Raw genomic sequence first — 21,664 nt, 5'->3', positions numbered from 1 at the left:
GTTTTATTTCAGAGGGATCACTTCGAATGAGATAACATTGCTGTAATTAGGTAAATGAAAAATCAGTCTCATTACTTTTCCCACACACTCACAAACTGAAATTGATTTCAAATTTGATGTTTGTGTAAATTAGTGGATCGAAAATACGAATAACCATAGGAAAAACAAAATTTCATTTGATTTCACCACTAATTTCTGGTTTGCGTAAATACAATAGACAAACAGCTACGGCATTGTTTCCATCTAACTAGTATTTTTCTATAAAATTGTTCCAAATGATTTATCTCTATAATTTTTTTCAGAAATACAAGGTTTTCCATTAAATACGAATAAAGGTGAGTAATAACTTTATTTCACAGGCTGCAGGCGCCGCCAGGTTGGACTGCTGCTGTAGTCAATCTCATCAACGCTTAGTTCGGGCCGAAGCACTCTGCGCGTAAATAGGAGTGAGCGGCTACTTGTTGAAAGTTACCCTTTTCCATCCGCTGTCGGCATGGAGCTTTCCCTGATTCAGAAAAAGCGCATCAACATCAATTTGTTTGCAAAGTTTTGCAAGGATAGTCGTGTTTGGAACAATTGTACAGAAACATTTCTCTGAATGAATCAAGCGAGAACAAGTGATTGAAAAGGTTTCGGGAAGGCCGAGAAGAAGTGAAACGAAACTATTGCTCAAGACGCCCGTCGACATCGAGTTTTGATGAAAACGTTAAACGTATTATTAAAACCGAAGAACCACAGTCAGAATGATAGCTGACGAGCTGTTGATCCCCAAAACGAACTCTTGACTTCAGAACGGAAAGCAGAGAGAGTTGAGTGCTGCAAGGATTGGTTGGAAGCAGAGGAAAAAGGGGACTTTCTCAACCAAGTCACTACTGGAGATTTTTCCTGGTTCTACGAATTCGATGTGGAGCTCAAAACAAGAGAACCGAGAACAAAAAAGTCGCGAAAATCAAGGTCCAATTTTTACGTTGAAGTTTTAAGATGTCTTAGAGCTCATGTGGAGCGAGTTCGAACGGATTTGGCACAAGGGAGTAGGTAGATCACTTGTCACGACAACGCGCCCTTTCACACGATATTGGCCCGAAGCTCAATTACCGCGACAGACCACCCGCCTTATTCGCCCAATTTAGCCCCTTTTGACTTCTTATTCACAAAATGGTGTTATGGGGGCGAGATGTGGAAGTTATCAATCGTGGAAACGGCGTTGGCAGAAGTGCATCTTGTTTCAGGGAGAGTACTTGGACGACGATATTATAATACCTTCATAATTGTAAAAATAAAGTAGTTATTCAAGTTTTATACGTATTTTCCGGACAGATCTCGTATAAAGAGATATGTGAAACTGGCAATGTACTTGTGGCTATCGTGTTGGAAACTTAATGACCCATTATATCCGAGTGCGTGATAAAGACCGTTTTTAACATGTTTAAAAAGGGAACTGTGAATTCTCGTATTAAATGCCTACTGTAGACATGCAGCGGCAATCCATCAAAAAAAAAATTGCGTGTCTCTTATCGCCGTTGCAATCGCCAAGCATTTTCAGTCGCTGTTTAAATCTGTACGAATCAAAATAATCTCCATAATAGTATCATTCAATAGAAAATTTAAAGATACCATTAGAAAATATATTACTACCCTCTTTATATCTACTCAAGACAATGGAGTATCGTGTAATCCAGATTAGACCATAATTCGTAAACGACCCTCCTAACGAATACTTTTTCTGTTTAGTTCATCGCAATAGATTCCCAGGAGCAGAGGGTTATTAGGATGGACTTATCCTTTAATCAATAATACCTGCAGAAAGGAATTTGTTGTACAATCAATTCCAGAATTTGATTTAACTATGCTGTTTTGCATAAGTTTATTCTGACGTTCAGCTCTTTACTTTTCATAAGGATACAATTGACTATCATAAAACTATAGTTATACCAACAAATAGTTTTATTACCCATTTCTGAAGAAAAAAAAAAGCAGATCTATCATTTTTCAACCCTCTTAGACTCATAACGACAAACTTTGATGTAATATTACCACGAAAGGCCTGCTCATGAATCTTTAACAAGCTAATTCTATTCTAGTCGAGATTCGTTTCGCCTAGCATGGAGTAATTGTGTAATTTTGAGGGTATATTCATGTATCTGCAAATTTGGTATTCTGTAATAGTTTACGAAAACAAAAGCCTATCGAACATATGTCAGATGTGATGTAATGAAATTGAGTGAAGTTATTATTATTTCGAACAAATTGCCATAAGCATATATCGACCATATCCTTTTGTCAATACTTAGCCGTGTACAAGAGTGTTTTCAGTGCTGACCAAACGCCTTGGGAACGAGGGGAGGTAGAAGATCAACCATACTTTTTTTAATCTCTTCCGAAGATGTTACTTTTAATGGCCAGTCACTTGACTTAACTTGGAGTACACGTTTGTGAACGTTGTTTACATTTTCTGCTAAAACTTTTCCTGTGGATATTGATCTTGAACTTCTGTAGGCTATAGTGATCGGGAAAGACATGCATTGGTAGCTGATTCCGCAGGCTTGCACTACTTCAAATAAATGAGTCCCATAAATTGAAGGTCTGGGCGCCTACACACGAATTCGGTATTCATAGCCACGTCTGCCTGTCGAGTAGGTCTTGTACACTGCTCTAGGCGGGATTATGTTAGATAGCTCGGAATAGCATTTCGCCTGGTGGTAGTATCGGTAAAACAGAGTCAGATCAGCGACCTTTCTTCTATGCTTTAAGCTATCCAAGTTCCTGGTCAATTCTGGTTCGCTTATAAGTCGAATTGAACTCTTCTGTTTTGAATCGAGAATCCTCAGGGAATGCTTGGGTGCGAGCAATATTCTAAAGATGAACAAATCTGGGACTTATAGAGGATTAGAAGCTGCATAAAGCTTTTTGATCTTAAAGTGGGATTTTTATTTTTTAGAGCTGTTTTGGCTAAATCGGCCACGTGACTATGTCAGGACATATTGCTTCCAACCTCAGCACCCAACAAGCGAATTTGCGGTGATGGTGATATTTTATATCCAGACAGGACCAAACCCCTAGCTACAGTCTAGCCTTCTTTGTAAAAATAGCAGCCTGGGTCATTGTTACATTGAACTCAGTCAGATTGCGTCCACTAGATGTTACCAATTCGCAACCAAATTAATAAAATTACAATTTGGAAAAGTGGATTCAACTAAAGTAGCCGACCAAAGATCGGGAAAAAATTCTTGAGAGTCTTGAGAAAAATAAATTTCATCCTTAAAAAGTAATACAGGAGTTACCTAAGGATGATGGCAAAATTGAAATTCTGTAAAACCATAATGCAAAATGTGAATTTATATAAATTGCAACAAAATTGAAAATTACCAAAACTACTATAAAGGGGGTGGGGAAACTTATTGAAGAAGTGGAGTCAACTAGTCGACCAAATATCGCTAAGAAATTCTTCGACTTTATGCAGTCTGTAACATTATTAAGAAGAGTACGATACATTCTTAAAATGAAGTACAACAGTTATCTGGAGATGACGGCAGAATGAAATTTTTTTAAAATTATGATGCAAAAGGTATGGTGATCTTTTTTGACGAAGCTACCTCTATGTTGAATAGTACATGTTTGTGCCACAATTGTAGACATTGGAAAGATACTAATCCTAGATTCCTGTATAAATACGGTATTATAAAACACACAGGTATTTGGAAGTTAATCCTCTAGTGCATATCATAAGCTCCACCTAACCATAGTTTGTGGAAAACACTTTGAACAGATCAAAATCTTTAGATTTGTTGCTGTTCCAACTTCAGTGTTCGAAATAACATATATGTTATTTTCCAAAACGGAAAGATGGGAAGAAGAAAGAGATGAAAGAAAAATAGAATACTGATTATTTTTTTAATAGACTCAAATACCGTCACATAAAGGAAAGGTACGTTACTTTAAGAAAACGCTGTATATGTATTCGCACCATATAACATTTTATTTCAGTAAAAAAAAAACTTCACATTTTCATCTTCATTTAAAATATATTCTCGAGACAGTCAATGTCGCTTAGAGACTAACAACCGCTCACTAAGTGTGTCTTCGTAGACCGCTCCCGATTTACTAAATGCCATCCTTACATGATCTACGAGATATTCTGCAGCATAAATTTATTTTTATTCTTATTTTCGAGCGTAGAAGGGAAAGAAAGTTTGTTTTTTAGAATTAAGTTTGCACAACCTTTTATGGAATATATATTTTATTAGAAACAAGCTTCAGCTTACCGTGTATCTTAGCAAATTAAACACGACTGAAATGTATTTTCCGGAGAAATACACATACAACAGTATGTCATTGTTTTCTCTTCAATGGAATGAGGAAAATTAAATTTAATTATAATTATAATTTTGCTTTCTTCTGAGGAAAATTTACTGAATTCACAATTTTCTATAATATTTCATCTACAACAATTACACAATCCATAGATAATATTGACAAGTAATTGCAGGTTTTATGGCCCTCCACATTCTAGCGAAAATCACGTGGAGATTCTTAGGGAGAACGTAGTGAGAACTTCTTTTGGGTACACACTCTCACAAAGTTCTTTCTTCAGTTCTCCGCTCGATAACGAAGGACGCTGAAGTGACTGCGGCAAGTTTATTGTTATACGCATTTGCATATTATAGTTATGCGTATATTAAAGAGAAAAGAATGATTAAAATGAAGTGGCGAAAAAGAAGATGGTGGATGACAAGAATCATCGTAATAGAACAAAGTAAGTACTTTTTGAAAGGCAAGGCTGTTATCTTATTATTTTTATTCCTTAATAATCAATAATGCAAACCATATCGGTTTATAAACATCGTCCACACCTCCTCCAGAGTTTTCTGATTTCTTAACTGTATTTTTATACCTACTGTAGCTTGGAAATAACGAAGTTTTTTTGTTTTTTAATTCATCAATGTACTTAGACGATTCCACGCATAATGGTTTTTTAGTTTATTTCTGTATCCATAAAACCGGTTCCGTTTGAAAATATTCTAAAAACATGACTTCAAGTTCGTTTGTCCAAGTTACGCTCATATTGATGCCTTGTGGTACACAACACAATCATTCAAATCGGCGTCACGCTCATTACTGAGAAACATGCGAGTGTGGAGTCAATAAACCTTCTCGCCTGTTCTCACGTTCTCGCGATGTTCTCCATCTTTGCCGGAGAACTCCGGATTAGGAGAACAGCGCGACAACTTGAGAAAAATACGCGAATCGGTTCCACATTCGCATTTCTCACAGAGTGTGGAGGGGCCTTTACACTGGTGGCCTGCAAGGTCGCTTAGCTATTGGAGAGAATATGAATGTGAATCCTATAGAAGTTTCTATCCAAACACTCCTGTTTATTACCCAACTACCTTGATCCACAAATGCCCAACTCACCTCTTTGCTCTAGTATTTCAAGCTTGCGGAAAATCTTTATTGCTTATTACCACTTCGAATGGGATGTATGTCTTCATGCCATGCATTTGGTCTATTGCTTTGTTGCTGCTTTCTAACTTTATCTATTCGAGAATCATTAGGTAAGATTCTCTGGCTTTAATTATTTTATAGACGCTGCTAAATGCTTATTGTTTCACTTTAAGGTAAAAGGGAGGCAGGTTTAGCAGCACCCTATGATACCCAAACAGCATTTGAGTTTTATTCAGTTTACCTGTTTGCCCATTTTCAACAAACAAATGAAATATGCACGTAGGATCAGAGACTTGATGAATGTTTGATATAACTAGTATACCGAGTTAAGGCCGCTTGACATGATGCAAGACAAGAAATAATTTCCTAACCTCTAATTTTATTTAATATTTTATGACCGGTTTAAAAATGAAAATAACAAAGCTACGCCCTGGTAGAATTACTCGAGAAAACATACCAAAATTAGTTGAGAACGAATGAAGAAACATATGAAAACTCCTATGAGAAATAAAACATAATATCAGCAAATTAGAAAGTCATTTCTCTCTAGAATTGCAACTTGTACGTTTTAAAAATGGCACCAAACCGATAAAGCTGCAAATGAGTGATCCTGCATGTAACAATTAGCTAAACTTTGTCTGCGTATGCTTTTGATCAAGAAATATTGCATCTTGAATTGCATTGCATGTTGTCCTGCATCATGTCAAGCGGCCTCTAAGGTTAAGTCTCCATGAAAAGTCTACGAGCTTGAGACACACATACACGCAATGGCTTTAGATATTAGGTACCTTGTCTAGATGGAATACCGATTCATAGTTTGATCATGATCATGATCAGTCTCAATTGGACATTGACTGTTCGTAGGATGCAAGGTTGTGGTTTTTCATTTTTTGTTTAATTAATCAGCATATCTTTCATATTTTTTAGACTATAATTTATAGGAGTAATAATAGCATGCATTAAACCAGCTAACATTGCACACTAGTTAATTATATAAGGGATCATTCGATTGAATATCTCCATTAGAATACATGATTGCCATGCATATTCAATGCTATTTACGTAGGGTATATTTCTGACCAAGTATATCATCCACCTACAGTATATTACGTGAGCGAACAATTACACATGTCATTATCAATCGGATGATGAATGAATACATTATAACACTCTCTCCCATATATCTCGCATCCACCTTAAAAAAAATAACACCACTAGTAGGAATAATTCATCATTTTCTACCTAAACCGTTTTTAAACAAAATTGGTAGAAAATTTCACTACATTGTCTCCAAAATGAATCTCTTCATTCAAGTTTATTCAAATACTAAATATTTTTGACTCAAATATTGATTAGTTACAATAATTTCTTGATAATAAAACGGATACCTCATGAATGATTTGTCGTTTCCAATGTTTACTTTGTTTATTAAATAAGCATTTAAAAGAAAAGCTTTTATATTCAAAGTATAGCACATATTATTCTATAGCTTTAACTCAATATTCAGCAAGCTCTTGGTAAAACCATTCTTTGGGTTTAGAAGCAAAAAATGTCCCAATAAATTTTCAACATCTCCTTTGAAATCAAATTTTTCCCACGCAAGTATTTCGTCATGAATCTAAATAAATAGTAATCTGACGGATCAAAGTCGGGACTAAATGTTGGAAGTGGTAGTTTAATACTACCAAGTTTCATAAACTTATTTCACGTAACTTTCGTAGTATATAATTCATCATTGTTCTGTTGTGAGAGAATTATTTTTCGGTTAACTGAACCTGGATATTCATACGATAAAATCTCATACATTCCCATCAGCTGTCAACTCTATAACTTGGTATTGTTAGCTAGATAATCTGCAATGATTTTGAAGTACACTATATATTCATAATTCTACTAGGCACACACCAATACTCGCTCGTATTGACCTCTTATTGCGATGGGTTTTGGTAATTGTCTGATTTTCCATACTCAGGGTGTTTGGATAAATCCATTTTCCATCGCAAGTAACATTTGGTCTTACGAAATGATCATTTTTCAATAGGACGAGGACCTGTTTATACACCTCCGTTTCATTTGAATCTCGGTTAATTCGGGTAGCATTATTCGACAACTCTTTAAGAGATGCCTAATGATTTTAGACAGCGATGTATGGGATTTTATAAGGTCCAAGGGAGTACGATAATGGGCGAGTGTTGCTACTAAGATACTTTTCTATTGCTTTCCTTGTAATCTCGAAATCTCACGCAAGTGGACCCCATCAGCGCAAACGAACTTCAAGCGTTGAATCATTATTATTAAAACGATTAAATCAAGGCTTTGCTATTCGCTCATTACACGATGTTTTCTCCTTCAATTTCACATGTTTTCTATGCTGCCACGGCTGCTTTGAACTTCTTGAACAATGATGTCTTCACACAATACACAAATTTCATATTTATCACACTCCATACTTTTTACTGTTAGAGCGGCATCGCAATCCTCTCCGAAAAAATGTCTGTATCAAGAAAAACATTGTCATTCGTCCACCTGGTGTGACAGTTTCCGCTCCCAGTGCGATGTCAACAGATGTTTGCTGGAATTTTTTCCCCTTGACTCTATTGTTGAGACTATAGTACGATGCACAAATCGTTATTTAGATTGAATAAGGGAAAATTACAAACGAACTTGAGATTGCCGACAGACTGATTCGACAGAAATTTGTGCCTTATTAGGATTACTTTACATGGCTGGCCTAAAAAAAGCTCAGAACCTGAATTTGAAGGAATTATGGGCTACTGAAGGCACTGCTCCAGAATGCTTTACGGCAACTATGTGAAGTGAACGATTCCTTTTACTACTGAGGGCTCTTCGATTTGACAATCTCGATGACAGAAATACCCACAAGGGACATGACAAAGAAAGCTATCAAGTAGGGGGATACACTACAATCGACGAGATGCTTGAACCTCGTTACCAAGTAAACGGGTAAAGTACGGTTTGAAAATTTATGGGCTTGTTGACTCAGGTACTTTTTACACTAACAACTTGGAAATTTATGCTTGGAAATAGCCTGATGGACTCTTCAAAAAAGATAATAGTGCAAGTGAGGTGGTCAAGAAATCATATTTTTTATACTGGACGTAATTTTACAATGAATTACTATTTCACATCAATACCCTTAGTCAAATCATTGCTGGAAAACCGAAGAACTGTAGTTGGTACAATCCGAAAAAAGATATTTCTGTTCAGTTCATTGAAACGAAACAAAAGACTTTGTATGCCAGTATTTTAGGATTTACTAAAGAATGTGTTCTAGTTTTCGGTTCTAGTTCGGCTAGCACCGGAGTTTTAGCCAAGCCCGAAATAATAACATTTTACAAGTTGACAAAAGGGGTTGTCGATGTTGTGGATGAAACGAAAGCCTCCTACTCAGTGGCTAGGGTCTTGCAGATGGCTGCTGACCATATTTTTTGGAATTATGAATATAGGTGGCATCAACACCCATTTATAAAGCAAATAGTGATAATTTGATTGAAAGAAGGATTTTTTTTAAAGAACTAGCACTGAGTTTGATGAAACTTCACCTTATTACCAGATCGGCTGTCCAAAATATAAAACCTCAAGATCGTATTGCTATGAAAATAATTGCGGGTATTGACTAAAATACTGAAGAAACAAATACCAGTCAGGTGGGAGACAAATTCTGTGCTTTTTGTCCAAGAAAGAAGAACAAAAAACCCAAAAAAGTGTGTGGTAATTGCAACACACCTTTTTGTCCGTCCCACACTGTATACAGTTGCGTAAAATGTGCTGATATTGATAAGAAAGCTTTTTATAGTATAAAAATTTTTGTTTGCACATTTATTACTTTTTGTAAAAAGTGCATTTTTGATTTTTGTAATTTTTCAACTGTATACAAACAATTTATACATTTTAATTAAAAAATTTAGTTAGGATATGGGTGATTCCATTATAACTGTGATATTCAATGTCCTGTATTGTTTTTTTGTACTAGTCATTAATTAATAATCAATTAATAAAAATTTTGTGTTAATTGAATAATTCTTAAGATATTTAAACATTATTTTTATACAATATAACTTGCCACTTAAAGAAAATTTATACTACATCACTTGAATGTCAGTACCGTGTCATGTCCATTCCTAGAATTTACCGATAAATTATTAATTTTTTTTTGTCGTAACAAATGATTTAAACTAATTACCTTATAAATTCTAATGTTTATGATCAAACTGAGGAAAATTGATGCACTTGTTGTTTAATATCTTAAGTTGCCATGTCAGTACCGTGGATAAATGAGTCAGTACCGTGGAACTCAAAATCCGACATTTGTGTCTTGCTCGTGATACTTTGAAGTTGTAGTAAATTCCTCTTAGAGTTTTATTTTTACAGTAAAATAGATGAATAATATGCATAAAAAAGTTAGAAAAGTTAAATTTTAAAATCTTGAAATTTTGAATACAAAAAATCACAGTTAGAACGGAATCACCCATATAAGCTACATCACATTCTTTTTATAAAAAACATCACAAAATAGAATAAAATGTTCAAATATATCAATTTACGGTAAAAGTATTTAAATAAGACACTGTGAGAAACATTTTCACTAGCGAGTTCTGGTTAATTTCAATCATTAACACAGAAAATACGAATACTCTGAATTATGTATGCATATTTATAATTACCGCCTTTTTAGGTAACAAAATATTCCAATATATATTCCAAGGTCGCAGTCTGTATTATCCCATATTTGCAAAAGTAGATTAACATTATCAACATGTCTACCATTAACAGTTAACCTTCGCATAGACACCACTGTGATCGCAAAACTTTTCAGGGTACATATACGGGTACTTTAAGCGGGTAATAATGCGTCTGTTGAATTTAACGTGTTTTCAGGGATCAAACTACAACTACATCCTAATAAACGTATAATTCCCTCTCAAGCGCTTACTTAGTTTAATTTTTCATTAATTGACGTGTTATTTTCGCTTGACGTACGACAAAGATGTTTATACGTTTCCATGATAATTCAATATTTTACATCACATGGGAACACATTATTCTTTACCTATTCCTACTTGAAAAACTATAAAAAGCTCTTCGTAATATACTGGGACGAGTTTTATTATACCCTCATAATATAAACATAGTGAATTTTAGTGAAGTTATAGTATTGGAAGAAATCAAATTGTCGCCAAAGAACATTTGCTCTTAGAAGCGTTCAGATCAAAAAAGCCGGTTGATTATGTTGAAGAAGCCGTCCAATTATTTGCATTAAATAAAATATTCCGTTTGGTATCCATTGTTGACAATGGCGGTTCGTGATTTTGTATTTAATGCGGATTATAATTATTTCAACTTGTTTTTCGGATTTAGTTTGCGATTTTTGTATTTAATTTCATGTTTTGTTTCTATAATTAACTATATCAATTTATTCACGGCCAACATTTCTTTGCAGTTGATTAATGTTACTTTCAATGGCCATTTTAAAATAAGACTAGAGTTGGAGTGGATGTTTGAATATTTTCCCAAAGTTGTGTGCATTTTTTGGCTTAAATTTACTATTTTTTTTTTATTATTTACTATTACAAGTATTGAGCTGAGTTTTTGAAGTACGTTTAAACTTATAAAAATGAAAATTTATTAATTTTATTCTTATTTTATTTTATTCTGACATTCAGCCCGTTATTTGGAGCATTTTGAAATGGACATACTTGAAAATAATAAAACCATAGTTATATATATTTATGTATGGATTTGGGGTCTTGTATACACTACGAAAGGATCTATTGTGACCCTTTTCTTGCTGCGATACTAGAGAATCCAGTGTTTACAGCTTATCCATTAATCCGACTCCTTTTAAAAAGCCTAGAATATGGGATGGCTTTAATTGCCACAGATCTTCGTCTTCTATTTCATACGCACCCAGGTGTAGTGCTCTGGAGTTCCATAGTGTTTCACACTTCGAGAGAATGTAGATAGAGATTTCGTCCTCTGGGCTACAAAACCTTCACGTCGCATTTTCTGCTAGGTTTAGCGCCTTCAGGTGTTTTTTAAGGCGGCAGTGCTCCAATAAAATTTCTGTTAGTATTCGTAGATTATTCTTACTTAGGCTGATACATTCAGCAGATCTACTCTGGTTCTAGTTTTCCTCAGCCTCTGTAGGTCGTCCCAATAATTGGTTTTGCTCCTATCTACCTTATTTTCCAGTGCCTTTTCCATTGTTCTTGTAGCTTTCTTTCCCCGCTTTAGCGAGCTTATCAGCTTTTCATTTTCTTTTCGCTACGGTGTGTCCCGGAATGCATTTTCAAGTAATTTAATTTTATTTTTCTTGCCTAGCTCGTTTAATTTTTCTAGGCAATCCCAAACGAGTTTGGATTTTATGGTATTGGAGCTTTAATGGCTGCTTGATGATAGGACAGGATGATGTTTGCGATAGCTCCTCTCTAGATTGTATTGAGCACATTTTTCAATTGCATGCTAGGCATGCTTGGTGCGCTGCCTTGGCTTTTAGAGTGTTTGGTTTTGGGCCCTCCTGGAAACTCCTCCTTGGAAACTCCTATTCCAGTTTCATCTGCTGTTTTAGATCCATCCGTATACCATGGCATTTCTGTTCATTTCTTGTATGGTGTTTTGATCCCATTTGCTTTTGCAGTTTATTATTAAAGTGAAGAATTACTTCTTGTGCAGCTGTTGGGCAAGATTTCATGGCCCCAGTTGCTTATAAGCAAGCCATAGATGAAACATACGTCAGGATAAAACATAATTTGTATAAATACCCATCCACCTACGATCTCAAGAAAAAACATCGGAAATCAAAAAGGATTTACCGCACATGTCGTAATTCCAATATAAAAATTCTATCATAACATTATTATCTATCACAATACTACTTAGTGACGCCGCTGCAAGTCACACAATCCTTTTTTAATTTTCACTTCTTAAAGTAAAAATAGAATTACTATAATACAGGGTATGCAAACTCGTTGGTGCGCGAGAGAAATATGAACCGTAGTGACCTCTCTTGCTTCATGAGCCCAACTGATACGTTTATAGATTTAACGGTTGGTGACGCTAAGGGCTTATTATTTCCAACCAATCACAGAACAGGATTGACATTTAACATAACATAGTGAATGCGTACGATCACGATAGTTTTGAATGATACAACACAATTGAATTATTTCGAAAAATAACTGGACGAAAGATTTGAATTTGTAATATACCGGCAGCAGCTGAAAGAGAACTGTTGTTTCCATTGACATTTAGTATTGCTAATAAACCAAAAGGTGGCGTTGAAACGGGAGCTCGAGTTGGCTATCTAGAGCAGGGCTTCTTAAACTTTTTTATATAGCGACCCCCTTCAAGCTTAGGAAATTTTAAACCCACAGTTTAAGAAGCCCAGTTCTAGAGGATGTGGTTGATCTGTGCTATGAGGTAGTCATTCATCGTGTTATAAGAAAAACAGATGTATAATTAAATTGTAGAATATGGCGGGAGCGCGCGGGATACTTTCTATTGTAATAATTGCGTATCCCTCAGTTAATTTCCAATCGATCCATTGTTGATACTGTTAAAACGGTTATTAACCATTTGAGAAAGAGAAAAGCAATTTTATTCATAACGCGAGTTTCCCAACGTGTTTCACTCAATCATTATCATATTTCAAATTAAAATGTTATAAATAATTGAAATAAAATATATTAATGGATGAAATGTGGAAAATTTTCTTACATAGCCTATCAAACTATTAGTCTTCTTCTGTAGACTGCAGCAAATTGCATCTCGAAGTTGTTAATATTCATGAAACGAAGAGCTATTGAAATAATGAATGAGAATTCAGTTTAAGCGACCCTCTTTTTGAAAGTTTGAAGATATTAAATTGTTTTCATTCAACATTTATACTTGCCACATAAATGGAAACAGTAGCACCTCGTGTATAAAATTTCAATGACCAATTTTTTACCATCTAATAATCAGAAATAGATCATAAAAGGTAAGTTTGTTTAATTAATTGGTCAACATCAAAAATTTTCATATGAAGGGTTGAAGTTTTACAAGGTTATGCAGGAATGTTAGATGATTTGCCGATTAGCTGATAATTCTATAACTTATTATATGTCTGGTGAAATTATAAGGATTCAAATTTCGAAATCATTCCATATGTTCGAACTATCAATGCCGAAGTATATAGTGAACTCCTGATGCGCATGTTGGAGATTTTATTGGAAAAATATACGGGTTAAATTAACGTAAAGCGAGTTCTGTTACAACAAAACAATGCTAAACTACTTACTGCGAAAGTTACACTGAATAAGATCGAAGAACTTGGTGGTATCGAATTTACATCAAATTCAGCATTTAGTCCAGACCTTGCACCGTCAGATTACTTTGTATTCAGATCCATGAGATCCATGTGTAGGAAAACGAGTGAATTAAAGAGGATGATGAAAATGAAGTACGATAATTTTTTGAATTCAAGCATAAAAAAGATCTTAAATAGCTTTCTGAAGCCTTTTTTTATGTTTATTTAAAAAACATTGGAAAAAACATTATTTTTGAGATATAAATTCGATTATTTTAAAGTGAAGAGCTGTCCATAAGTGCTCACTATCCTGCTCTAATTAATTACCTCAAAGTAAGCGCTCTATGCCAAAGCCTTCTCCAAATTTTCCTCAATATAAAATTAAATTGAACAAATATTCATATAAGCTGACCGCTAATGTTTCTTGATTGCACATAGATGCAATTTATTATTTATTCACAAGGGAGATGTTAACTTTTCTCTATGATGTTGTAAAACTTTTACACTCAATTTTTTATTTCTGAATGCTAAACAACTCATCTTTTATAACCAATTTCTGAACTTTATATGGTATAATTGGTTGATTGAAATTCTGCACATGAGGTGCTAAGATCACGGATCTGCAAAATATCAGTGTGAAAGTCTCAAATTTCGAGAGCTTTAAGCTGGGCGTGCAAGCTGCTGCGCAAGCTTTAACGCTTCAATTTATTAGAGAATCCAGGAAACCATTTTGTAACAAGTATTTACCAGTTTTGGCTTAAAATTATGCGATTGTTTGTACTGCATTTTACCTTATCGAAAATGAACAAAGGAAAAATGTAGTTATTAGAACAAGAAAAATATGTTCATACAAATTCACTGATTGATTTAAAATCTATCCGGAAAGATTGGTACAATTATTGAAAATAAGTGGAAAACATATCTGAATCTATCTCTGGTAATACCTGCAATAGAAAAAGAAAGACACCGTCCTTCAAGTATTGTAACTCACCAGAAAAGACTCACAGCTACATTCTGTTTTTCCCAAGAATTTAAATAATGGAATAATTTTCCGGGAATATTTAAAGATTTTCCGGATATGTAGGAATAATTCCAGTCATTCAAAACATGTTTCTATGGGAGGATGATATGTAGGCATATGTAATAATTGCATTATTATTCAGTGATAACCTCAACAAAATTTAATACTAATGATTATCCTTGGTTAGTACACATCCGTTGTAGAATAAATTACATTGTATGATGAATCTTCGGACAATAATGATAATATTTGACTCTCATTGTGATAATCACACACCATGAATTATTTTGGATTTTTTATTTGTATTATGTGATAGTTTAATTGGGTTAGATAGCAGATATGATATTAGTCTGGACGCTAAGGGGCAAAATCCGAATCAACCTTGCACTTAATTATTATTAGTTGCCACTTTGTACATGAGTTTCTGGGATACAATCTGAGGGTTGTCGCTATCGGATCCGTCAATCCGTTCTCGAGTTAAACGCGGTAGGATGATTTAAGTGGATTTAAACATGAACAGCATGATTTCTTTAAAACCATATCACATTTAAACCAATAATTTAACTAAGGGGAATATGACAAAGTATGTTTTTATTACTATCCGAAGCCTAAAAGATTATATAATAAAACTTTTTCGTTACATTTCGGAAGTTTAACCGTTGAACATTCCAGTGTAATGCATAAAATTGGCTGTTAATTGCGATTCGTGAACACACACAACTATTAGACTCTTACACATTAGATCACCTCATCAAGCAGATCAGTCCATCGAACCACGAAGAAGCAGGCAAACGTCTGATCCTTCACGTTGCAAATACCGCTAAAAGCGGTCATTCTAATTGTTTGATAAGAATCTCAGACAGTTATATGTTAGTTCTGGCTGTATCGTGCGCAAAAAAAATTTCTGGCCGCCGAGAACCAATATCTGCAAACTCTTAGGTAAGTATTCTAATAACATTTACCTGAACAATGCTTCTTTAATGGTGGGAAGTTGACAGCTAAAATTCTTTTTTCGAGCGTTAATAATTGTGCAGCTCTAGACAAAGGCAAAAAGGCTGATTTCAAGACGTGATTGGCGTGTCCAGATGGGATGCCTGCTATTGGAAATTTTGTTGTGACTCTTTATGAGGAAGGCCACTGGAGGCTCTCCTATTGTCTAGAGAAATAAAATAACACAGCCTTCGAACAGGCTATCAAGGAGAACAAGTTTGGGGACAGTGCCTAATTGCGATGTAAGAAATCCCGGACCTAGAGCTGGAAGCACACACCACAAAGTGTGGTCCTAGGTGCATATGCAACAAAACAAAGGAAGACTACTAAATCTTGAACCGAAGACCACCTATTGTAATTTTTCTCTGACTGGCGTTGCATTGCTATATTTTGTTCAGAACAGTTTGCTAAAAACAAGATTGTTATGCAAGTTAGGCATTCTTGTTTCTGTAGACCATTTTTCACAAACAGACACTATTTTTTAAAACCTAAAAGTAAAGAAAATGTCGATTTTATGGACATAAAAGTATGTCTAACGTATGAATTACATTAAGTTACGTACTTTAAGCAACTACAACAAATTTATCCAAAGGAAATAGCTACATGGCAGGTTATCATTAAATTATTAGATAGTGCCTCAGCAAGGTCGGCAACTTGAGAACAGATGAACGGATCTGGTGGTGGCAACCCTCAAATTGTGTCTTAAGGTCCCAGGTGCTCATGTATCAAGGCATCTAAGTGTTAGGTTGATCCCCTTAACCTCCAGACTATTTAAAATTAGTCTGTAAATAATGATCTAAATTGAAATGGAAGATCACAAAAAGATTCAACGCTACTTGATTCGATAAAATATTTAGTTTTAATATCACAAGATTGATATTTGTTGCGATTATATAATGAATGAATAAAAGATACAATTTATTTTGCTTATAGTATAGTTTGTAAGATGTACTTTTCTAGCTCGTGCGTTTCCTCATAAACGGTTAATTCACCCCACTTGTTACACAATACATTATTCTTATTTAGTAATAATTGAAACATTATTTGAATTGAAACAATATTTATTTAAATATTATCTTGGTTTTAGTAATATAAATACATACGGTGATTTTACATATCTAATTCAGAAATGTCATTTAAAATTATGTATTCTATGTATTCTTTAATTAATGAATTTCTATATTATATCGTGAATTTTGTTTTATTCATATAGACCTACTTGAAATTGTTGAGCCGTTCAGATTCATAACAATTTTTGCGAAATGAATAACATAATTTTCATATTGAAAATCTTTCCACTATTTTTTCAAAAAACTTTTGATGGAACTTGGAAAATAACACCAGAACATCTCTCTACTACCTTCAATAAAACTCTGTTTAGTCAGAAAATTTACCTTCACGTATCAAAACAAAGCTTTTTCCAACCATTCATGATATGTATATTTTCGTTTCCATTCTGCCTTCCATCCTAAAATAATTTCGGGAGAAACTTTCACACAGTATGTTAATTGTTCATATACATAGTGTTTCATTAATAATTGTCCTTATATTAACTGTAAAAATTGTAGCGCAAAATAAGAAGATGATTAGAGCATTACTACTCATTTAGATAGAAATGTTTTTCAACAAAATTATTGGATTTTTAAAAGCAAGAAATGATATGGAGCTATAACCCCAAAAGGGTCTAAAAATGAGTATAACAAATCATACATATATTTTAAAATTATTTATAATCTTTCAAGGTGTTCCAGAATGCTATGCCATATCAAAGTTACATATTTTTAGATAAACCATTTTATAACATATTTGGAATCAGCTTGACTTTCATATTACAATAATGTAGGGTTATGATGTGTTCTACAAGAAATTTATCAAGGTTTAACCAATTTAGAATATTTTGGAAAATTTAACAAATTTTCTATAAAAATCATAACAATTTCAATACCTTGTACAATATAAGAGAAAGGCAAGAGTGAAGTTGTGCCCAAAGCATTCAAATAGTAGTTAAAATTCTGGAAAATTATTTATTTCGATAATATTCACTGAATCTGATAGAGGGTGAATTAAACTACTAATACCTAATTTTCTCGGTTTTTTCTAATGAATTACCCTGTATTTTATATGAGTATCTAAAAGTACTACCAGCACACTTCTTTTTTTTTACGAACACTCCCTATACCTAAAATTATTAGTTCTTGAGATATTTTGATTTTTCTGTACAAAACGATGATAATGATGAACCTGATATTTGACAATGACATGACATGACAATAGGCACATTATTGTTTTTTGATACATTTTTTTGATGTTTTAAACAATTTGAACAAGGGGCAAAATGAATTTGACTACCTGAAAGGCGGCAACCTACAAAAGCAACCTGGGAGAGATTGATGGAGCGGTTCAATCGCACGGGTTCGGTTAATTATGACACATATGAACAATTAAAAATTGCTAGGACGGAAGAAAATTAATTTAATGGGTGAAAACCCACACACTAGTGTAAGTAAGTGTTTCCAGGAAACATGAACTGAGCCTCTGTGGTCTGTAAAGAAGACAATAACCAAATTACCCCTTCACCACATTTACTTACAGAAATTAACTGAGTTGAAGAACGTTTCGAACCCTTATTGTGATAATAAAGATATGTACGTATGCTGTAGTAAATAGAATAGAATATAATTTTTATTGTTACTTATCGTCAAATTAAAATTATGAATAATGTGGATAGAGTTCCGATCTTATTTTGTTAATAACAGTTGCAATTTTTTGCCTGCACAAAAATCCTTCGCTATCGCTCATATTTTTAGGACCTTTGTCTCTATTTTTCACGTTTCTTAACTTCACAAACCATTCAGCCATTTGAGCTATTTTAAGTTTGATACCTGAATATTTATAGCTAAAGAAACTTGTTTTTCATTGTTTATCATCATTTTAAAATTATAAATTATGTAGGTAGAGTTCCGATATTTGGTTTTTATTATTGGAGTTTTTATCGAAAATTCACTCTTCTTTATTCAGTTTTTTTTTCAAAATTGCTTAAAAATAGATATTTCTCAAGTTAATAACTAAATACCATTTTTCTTTAATCTTATTTTGTTAATAACAGTTGCAATTTTTTGCCTGCACAAAAATCCTTCGCTATCGCTCATATTTTTAGGACCTTTGTCACTATTTTTTACTTTTTAAAACTTCACGAACCATTCAGCTAAGATATTTTGAGTTTGATACTATATATAAACTAAAGCTAAAGAAATTGGTAAAATCGAGTTATTTTAACTAAAAACATTCTTATAGAATCACAAAAATGCATGGAGTATTCTGTTCCATAAATAAAAACTAAATTAATCCACACGATATTATTAAATACTCCCCCAATTTTTTCATTGAATCATATCATCAAAAGAGAAAGTATGCCTCAATAGGTTGGTAAGGAAAATTGAATAAAGTGTAATGAAAATATTGTTCTTTGACTTATGAACTTTAGTCTGCCGTACCGACCATGAATGTATTTCAGTCCCCTGAATCATATTTTTCGAGTTCGCGCGTCAGTTTTGTTACACTAATAATAGAAAATTCAAATTTTTCTATTCGTATCTCACGTTAATTGAAATTTAATTGTTCTGTTTGTGTCTGTTTGCAATTAAATCTTCCAATTCTCAGTTTCCTTTCAACGTATTATCTAATTTGAATTGTTTACCGAGAATATACGTCATATCAGTTACGATAGTATCCCATAGAATTCTCAGTCCAATAGTCTCCATACATTATATCGATTACTACAAATGTATTTAATTGATATAAGTTCGCTCCATCGCTTTTTGATTGAATTATTAGTGAGAGTGAAGTTCTTGTAGTATGTAATTTACGGTTAGGAAAGGTATCTACACAATTATATACACCACGGGTTGCAACCTTTTCCTATATGAGGGTCTCAAGTTATACAAGGATATTAGTGCAAGCTAAATTTCATCTGAAAAACAAAATTTTTTTCCAATAAAACTGATTTTTATGTAAATACTTAAGTTCTGAGATAGACAAATAAAAACAAATATTTATAATTGGATATGGCTTCATTGTTTTGAAAGCATTTTTTCCATTCCATTGAGATACCTTCCAAACATATGATTTGAACACATCCACCTTATCAGGTGTAGAAAAAACGTTGACCTCGCAATTTATTTTTGATTTGTGGAAATATGAAGAAATCAATGAGTGCCATACAAGAGCTGTATGGCGGATGACCAATCAATTCTATATTATGACTGTTCAAAAACGTTTTTGTTTGGTGCTTTATCACCAAAAGTTGGTTTGATCCAGGTCGAAAGTCACAACTTGAAATATTCAAGATTTTATTCCATTTCTTGACTAAAATCAATGTTTCAGCTGTAGATCGCCCTATTCCATTTTGTGGCTGTAAGTGTGATATACGAGGATGGTTCGAATATAAACCAGAATTTTGGTATAATAAATTTTATTATCAAGTTACAGAAATCAAATATTTTTATATACCTTTTGATAGTGTCCGTCCCACTCTACATACTATTGTCACCTCTCCGGAAGCTTTCGAAGGCTTTTTTCGTTAAAATCAGGTCCAAATAAATGAAAATCGGGACTATAATGAGGGTGCTTCGGCGTTACCCAACCCAATTCTTTCAACGTTTCAATCATAAGCGGAGCTGTATGCGGTCTGGTGTTGTCTTGCAGCAATATCGCCCTTCGGATGGGAATATCGCGTCGTTTTAATCAGTGATAGTATTTTAGAAAGTTACTGCGCGTTCACAATTAGTTTTTCAATGAGAAAATCAACCGCAATTACTCCTCTAATGTCTCAAAATATGGTACCGAACATCTTCCCCGCTGACAGTGTAACTTAATTGGAGCGCATTCAGCGAGCCGGTAATGAATTCGTTACTCAATTCTACCTATGTTTTTGCTCTATTCATCGCTTACAGTACTGCATCGGTGTCCCAAAATAAGTTTTTTGTTATCGGCAACACTTGGTTTGTGCCACCGCGTATGTGGCAAGTTTACTACTACTTCTCGGCCTTTTTGAAGAGCTAAATACCATTTATACACTTAAGTCTTGAAGAGGCACTCATTCCTCAGGTAATTTCTAATAATTTTTCGAGAATTTTACATTAAAAAGCGAGGTTACACGATCCCGGCTATTCTCTACGTTTCGTTACAGACCATTCTAACATAAAGTCCAGTGTTTTATATTTGAACCATCTTAAAATAATTCCCGTATTTCATTGATTTCACTTGTACGTTTCCCAATATCCTAAATATCCTAAGGATATGATTATTGTTTCCACTACAACTACTAATTTATTCTTAACTGTCAGTCAATATTTGAACTTGAAACTAGTTCGATTCTGGATAGCGTGTTATTAATTCAATGTTAATTTAGGCACGGGTTTACCGGCAACATTTCAATAATACTTGTATCCCAATATCTTCACTAAATTAGAAATTGATTGGAATGGAAATTAGACCGTTATATTCACATAGAAACTGTTAAAAAAGTATGGAAGATGGATGCGAAGTCAATATTTCAATAACAATGTGGAGAAAATTTTATACAAACTACATTAGTTATTGGAAATAGTTGGAATGTGTATCAAAATATGAAGCTAGATTATGTACATTTATGTACCGGAGGTCCCAATAAAAGTTAAAAGTAAAGGAAAACAAAACTAACGAAAGTTATTTTTAAATGTGTATATCTACGAGGGGGAAAACAAATGAGCATTACATTTTTTAAAATATTCAACTTATAGTTTATGCTACAAGTTTGATTCCATCTAATAATTAAAGAATGAGTGAGTAAAACAAACGCCCAAAATTTCGCTTTTTTAACCGTAACAGGATTATTGAAAACAACTTCTCAGCAACAAAATGCT

The 21,664-nt window shown here is 33.8% G+C and overlaps 1 protein-coding gene across 8 annotated transcripts in view; it reads right to left on the bottom strand.

Moving 5' to 3' along the window:
• The window catches only part of LOC130896862 (eye-specific diacylglycerol kinase), a 257,836-nt gene that overhangs the window by 188,827 nt on the left and 47,345 nt on the right, over positions 1-21,664 (bottom strand). The window contains exon 1 of one of the 8 annotated variants that reach the window (XM_057805225.1): positions 10,128-10,312. The exons of the other annotated variants lie outside the window; for them this stretch is intronic. The gene's annotated coding sequence lies outside the window, so the exon portion shown is untranslated. Of the gene's footprint in view, positions 1-10,127; positions 10,313-21,664 lie in introns of those variants that run through there. 8 annotated transcript variants of the gene reach the window in all.

Source organism: Diorhabda carinulata, chromosome 7 (genome assembly GCF_026250575.1).
Source record: "Diorhabda carinulata isolate Delta chromosome 7, icDioCari1.1, whole genome shotgun sequence".
Classification (NCBI taxonomy): domain Eukaryota; kingdom Metazoa; phylum Arthropoda; class Insecta; order Coleoptera; family Chrysomelidae; genus Diorhabda; species Diorhabda carinulata.
This window is presented reverse-complemented; position numbering and strand designations above follow the sequence as displayed.